The following is a 7109-nucleotide window of genomic DNA, read 5'->3' on the forward strand; positions in this document are numbered from 1 at the left end:
TGACCTGTTGGTATATCATACTTAGCATCCGGTCACTCCATTGACCTGCTAAGACTTCCCACCAAGTGTCCGGTCAATCCCTTTGACCCACTTGGACTTTTCTCTTCGTGTCAAGTATCCGGTCACTCCCTTGACCTACTTGACCTTCTCAACACCAGATGTCCGATCACCCTTGATCCATCTGGATTTTCCCTTGCCCGGCTTCACTCACCAGGACTTTCACCTAGCTTCACTCACTAGGGTTTTCACCTGGCTTCACTCACCAGGATTTCCATCACTGCCTGGCTTCACTCACCAGGACTTTCACTTTCACCTAGCTTCACTCACTAGGATTTTCACCTGGCTTCACTCACCAGGATTTCCCGACTGCCTGGCTTCACTCACCAGGACTTTCCACACTGCCTAACATCCCAGTTAGGACTTTCTCACTGCCTGGCTTCACTCACCAGGACTTTCCAACTGCCTAACATCCCAGTTAGGACTTCCCCACTGCCTGGCTTCACTCACCAGGACTTTCCGACTGCCTGGCTTCACTCACCAGGACTTCTCCGACTGCCTGGCTTCATTCACCAGGACTTTTCCCCGTGCCAAACTCCCTGTTTGGACTTTTCCAGTGCCAAGTCTCCATACTTGGACTTTTCCGGTGCCAAGCTCCCTGCTTGGACTTTTCCGTTGCCAAGTCTCCATACTTGGACTTTTTCCCGAATCAGGTCAACCAGGTCAACCTTGACCTACGGTTGCACCAACCATCTCCCAAACATCTATTCTCGTCAAACATCAAGAATAGAACTCTCTTTTCGTCAAACATCAACATGCAACTCAACTAGGTCAACCTTGACCTAAGGTTGCACCGACAATCTTCCTAAGTCAAACATCAAAATACAACTCGAGTCAAGTCAACTCGAGTCGGGTCAACCAGGTCAACCTTGACCTAAGGTTGCACCAACAGTCATGACCCAAGCAAGGGTTGTGTCTAGAGCTATAAAAGGGAATTTACTCCCCTTTTCACTAATCTTTAGCTTGGGGCTTGCCCCCATTTCCTGGGGAAGGGTTCTCCCACTTGGGGGAACCCGAGATCTTCCATCTTCGTCGATCCGTCCACCTCTAGAGCAAGGGAACACCTCCAAAGATGTCGACCTTTAAGGATAAACATTGTCCTCTCTCTATTTCTATGTTTTAAGTTGTAGTTTGCTATTTTCATTATCTTTTGAATTGTAATCCCTTACTATAGAGTAGATTCTCTAGATTTAGAATGTAGAAAGTAACTTTGATATGCTGTGATGTATGAACTATATATTTGGATATTTTCCTATGCAATGATGTGTTACTACTTGTTCTATGTGTTATGCCTTTTATGTGTTCAATAAAATATGTGAATGGTGTAAACATGTAGATGTGTGAGATTTTATCTCTATGTTAAGGTTGCTACTAGACTGGATAACTGGGAGATCCTTAGTGATAGAGGATACTCATTCAATTGGACATATTGTGCCCTTAGTGACAGAGGGCATCAATACTCACCCACTTTCTATAGTCAAAAGATCTTAACATAGGGACTAATTCTTGTTATGACATTATAATGAAGTGGATACTCTAATGTTACCGTTAGGAAGTGACTGTGTAATCTAAGACATATGACCGGGGGGTCCTAGTGATAGGGATTCCCTCTTAATCGGACTTCCTAGGTATCTCTCTACTTAATAGCGTTAAAATTTGGGTAGACTCTCCAGTGCGACTTTCGTGGGGTTGTACCGGACTCTAGTTAGAAGCCTTACATGTGTATAAGCATAGAGTTAGGTAGATAAACAATGTATAGGGATATTAACTAGCATCATAACGAAATTGAAATCCTGGAATCTATCATCCTTCATTCACCTACACTTATTTTCTCTCTCTCTTTACTCTCTACTCTCGCTCTCACTTTTCCTTTCTCTTTCTCTCAAGCATTTGTGAGCCAATCTTTGACTGTCTAGATAATTTACTATGTGAAGTTAACTAGTGTTTAATCAATAGTCTCTATGAGATTGATATTTTTATTACCAACGACGTAGTCATGCACTTGCGGCTTCGTAACATATAGCACTAAGGCAATCCACCCAAGATGAAGAAGCGAACATAAAGATAATAAATTTAATTTTTAAGATTATTACCTAATAAAATTATATGCAAAATTGGAGAGTTCAAATATGGCTATGACTTTTAGACTCGGCTAAACGAACTTCATGAGGATCTGTCACAACTAGAAGAACAAGTCTACCTCGAGATTGAATCTGAGTTTGAATCCCCAGAATCATCCTCAGAATCAGACTTAGGAGAATTAGACCAGATCAACTTCATGGCATTAATGACTAAGGAGGAGGTAGAATGATTTAAATCTAAGTCAGAGTCCGAATCTTAGATGGACGATGGATAAGGAAGAGAATCCTAACTAGGATTTAAAAGGTAAACTTGTAAATTAAAATTTAAAGATTATATAATATGTTTAAAATGCAGCGTAAGAGGACATTACAAAAGTAAGTGCCACACTTCCAAAAAGAAGACCTAAGGATCTAGGGAGAGCAATCAAGGTTAGTAAGCTTATAGTACATGAAAATTCTATTTTTTTCTTCTACACATGTTAGTAACTTAGGTAACAACTATTGCTCAAGTTTAGACTCTCCTTAAAAATTAGATATGCATGCTCACTCAAACAAATCAATTAACTCAAATAATTTAATTAATTAAATTAATTCAAATCCAAATAATAATTATTCAAAATAATTTAATAATTTTTTAAAGTTTAAAAATTCATGTTCACGTTTTAGAAAATTAGAAAAACAAATAAGATTTTGAAATATAAAATTAACAAATTAGAAAAAATTATTAATAATTTTATCAACATTCAAATCTAGACTTGGTTATAAGTTTAAGTCAAATTTAAAACTTAAATTTCACAAACCAAATTATAATCACGTATCTTTTAATTATGAAACTAATCAATAAAAATAATAACAAATCTAAACTAAATTAAAAACTTAAATTTAAAAATAGATATTTTACAATTTAGGCAGAGACACCAAATTAGTTGGCACATCAAAAACATAACCTACCAGTTTGGGTAATTAGGACTAAACTAAAAAAAAAAGAAGATAAGTTGACTCTTGTCCAACATAGTACTAGGGTGAGGAGAAATGATAGTATGTTAGGAAAGTTTGATCTAGGAAGTCAAGTAGGGTAAGACATATCCTATGTGGTCTACTTAGCTAAGTGTAACTAACCAAAGTTACCTAGTCACAACCTAGACTAGTTAGACCAGGGGTTCTCAGTATGTTGATTAAATGAATAATTTCTTAACAAGGTTTTTCTTAGAAGTGGTCATTGTTCTAATACCTAAGAAGACCCCTGTGCCTCACTACAACCTAGAAGTCAATTTTGAAATGCACATTTAATTAATTGATAGTTAAATCTGAATATAATACAAAGTCAAATGATCTTCTAAAATAAAAATATAAATCATCTCATAAAATTATAAAATATCTTTGGTTGAAAATATAGATCGGGTGAGAGAAATAAAGATATAATTAAAATTTCAAATTAAATTAACTTAATTTCATAATTAAATTAATTAAAACTTAATATTAATTAAAAATATTACTTAAATATTAATTTAATTAAAATCAAATATTAATTAATTAAACTGTTTTAATGAATCTTTTAAAATTAATTAAAACTTTTTAATTAAACTTTTAAAACTAATTAAAACATTCTAAAATTAATACATTTTAATATTAACTAAACATTTTAAAATTTAATAAAACTTTTTAAAATATTTGTAATTTAAATAAATCTATTTTAAATAATATAAAATTAAGTAAACTTTTTTTAATTAAACCATTTAAAGTGAATTTAATTTAAACTTAATTAAAATTAATTAAAACTTAAGTTAAATGTAATTATATTAATTAAAACCTAATTTTAAATTAATTAAAACTTAAGTTAAACAAAATTAAAATTAATTAAAACTTAATTAATTAAAACTTAAGTTAAACTTAATTAAAATTAATTAAAACATAATTTAAAGACTTAATTTAATCTTAATTAAATTAATTAAAATTTAATTTAACACTAAATTTAAACTCAAAATTTTAAATTAAAATTTTAATTTAAAACTCAATTAAAATTTAATTAAGCACAAAATTAAATTAATATTTAATTTAACTTAATTAAAACTAATTATTCCTAAGTAATACTTCAATTAAATTATTTTTTTTAAGAAAACGTTATTTTTAAAATTTAATTTAAAGTTCTATTAAAATTTATTTTAAAAAATTTTGTTAAAAAATTCTTTAAAGTTATTTTTAAAATAATTTTTAAATAATTTTAAAAATTCTTTAAAAATTCTTTTAAAAATTATTTTTAAAAACTTTTAAAAATATTATTTAAAAACTATTTAAATAAATCTTTTAAAAATAAAAACAAATAAAAAATATTTAAACAAAATTAAACCTTAATCAAATTAAAACTCAATTAAAAATTAATCAATTGAATAAAGTTAATATTAATTAATTAATTTCAATAATTAATCCAATAATTATTGTTCTCTAAAAATTAATTCAATTTTAAGTTAAGTAGTAAACCGAAAATAATTGAGACTTATTTATTAATCTAAATTTAATTATATCCACTTAATTGAAACCTAAGTTCAAACCCTAATTAAATCGGAACTTAAGAATTTAATTAAAAACATAAAACTTTAATTAGAAAGTTTAATTAAACTTTACTTAAATCTTAAATGAAAACTTAAATTAGAAACTTTAATTAAAACCCAAATTAAAATTTAATTACACTTCAATTAAAACTTAAATTGATTTAAATTAAAATTAAATTCCAGTTAATCCTAATTTAAAAGTTAATTAATTTGAAATTCAACAATTAACGCAATCTTAACTTAACATATTAATAACTAATCAATTCACTTAATTTAAAATTAATTTAACTAAATCATTTAATATGAAAAAAATTAAACTTAACTTAAATATAACTTGAGATCAATGTTGATTCAAAATTCAGAAATAATTAATTAATCCATAATTAATTAATAATTTATTTAAGAAATTTCATTAATTAAACCTAATTAAAAATCAAATTATTTCTATGTTAGATAAATCATGTCATGTAAGATACGATAATTAAATATAAGTGTTATTAGAAAAATAACCTTATAGAATTTTCTAAGATTTTTTTTTAAACAAATTTAAACAGAGTTCACACGTTTTAAGATGATGAATTTATTAGGCTTAGGGAAAGCTTATTTGAAATGTCAATTAAGCTAGAAGTTGATTTATTGAATTAACCTAAGTTTGAGATTAATTAACCTAAGCTATAAATAGTAATTAAGTTTCTATGTCTCCCATTTTCTCTACTCCCAATCCAGCTGCCCCCTCTCTTCTCGCATCTCCCTCTTTCTCATTATGCGTCTCTCATTGACGACACTACCACTGCCGTGCGTCACTTCCATAGCCACCATCACCCTTGTCACTCCTCCGCTCGTGCAACTGAACAATGTTGACGTCACATCCATTTCTTTTCCCCTCTCCTCTTTGCATCGCCGTCGTCTGCCAAGTCACCGTGTGCCACCATCGAAGAAGAAACTGCCATTGAAATTGAGGTAATTAGTTAACCTAGCACACAATTTGAGTGTTAGATCTACACTTAGTGTTGATTTGGGGTGTTTGATTTAGAAGACAGCAGATCCAACTAGCTCCGGCCATGATTTTTGGCAACAAGTTCTTTGGTTGTGGGTCAACTGAGGAGCATCTGGATTTGGATAAGTTTTAGAGTTGATTTCGTTTCTATATTGGATTTAATTAGCCATTGATGATGCTTAGTTGTTCAATTAATGGGAGAATAGTGGATGAGTTGATTAATTGGTAATGAATTAGTTGGTTCATTAAGATTAAGAAGTTGATTTAACTTATGGATTAAATGATTGGTTAATTGATAATTCATGCATAAATCTAATCTAATTAGATTGTGGTATGATTAACATTAATTGAGGGTTAAACCTAATCTAATAGAGAGGATGGATTAATTGGGGTTAAAGAATGGTTAACTTTAATTTAATCAATGGATTAGTTGAATTGAGGGTAATTATTAATGAGAATTTAAGTGTTATATGGATCTATGATAAATCGGTTAATTAAAAAGTAAATTAATTAATTAATAGGTTGATACATTGATTATAGATCCTTAATTTTACCTCGTATCCCATATTGGTAGGATTTGAGTTGGTTGTGTGTTAGGATATATACTAAAAGTCTAGCTTTTGGTATAAACATTTATCTAGAAATAAGAATCACATTGGTCAAATGTCTACATTTATGATAAATGTAGTTGTTTAATTAATTTATATTGTAGATAACATGGTGTGTGGTGTCAGACACAGAGGATCATGTTATCAGTACCTTATAAATTATAAACAGTAGCTCACGACCAAGATGGAAAGGAACAAACTATTGGAAGGTCGTAGTGTAATTAGGTATTAGTTTATCTTAACTATATAATTACACTAGTACACTTAGAGTGTATTGAGTAGGACCATTAGAGGTCGTTTCTTTTTATACTGACTTTATAAAGGAACAAAGACCTCAGTTATTATGGAAGTGTGTGCTCTTAATCCTAATATAATAACAAGCACATATATTTGATATTTATTTCTTTAATTTATCAATGGGTGAGATTTAGTTCGATAAATCAATAAGCCCGATAAGTTGGGAAATGATATCACTTATAGTGTGTGTTATTGATTATAGAAGGAAACTGTGTCCTAATAATTTAGGTTGAGAATGTCCCCAAGAGGAGCTCATAAGGATTGTCATGTTAAACCCTGCAGGTGGACTTAGTCCGACATGACGATGAAGTTGAGTGGTACTACTCTTGGAGCTAGATATTAATTAAGTGAGTTGTCAGTAACTTACTTAATTAGTGGACATTTGTTATCTTAAACACAGGGAGACTAACACACTCATAATAAGAAGGAGCTCAAAATGTAATTTGGGATTGGTGCGGTAGTTCAATAATAGTTCTCTAGTGGAATGAATTATTATTGATGAAATTAAGTTGTGTGTTCG

The sequence above is a fragment of the Zingiber officinale genome, chromosome 7A (assembly GCF_018446385.1).
Source record: "Zingiber officinale cultivar Zhangliang chromosome 7A, Zo_v1.1, whole genome shotgun sequence".
NCBI lineage: Eukaryota > Viridiplantae > Streptophyta > Magnoliopsida > Zingiberales > Zingiberaceae > Zingiber > Zingiber officinale.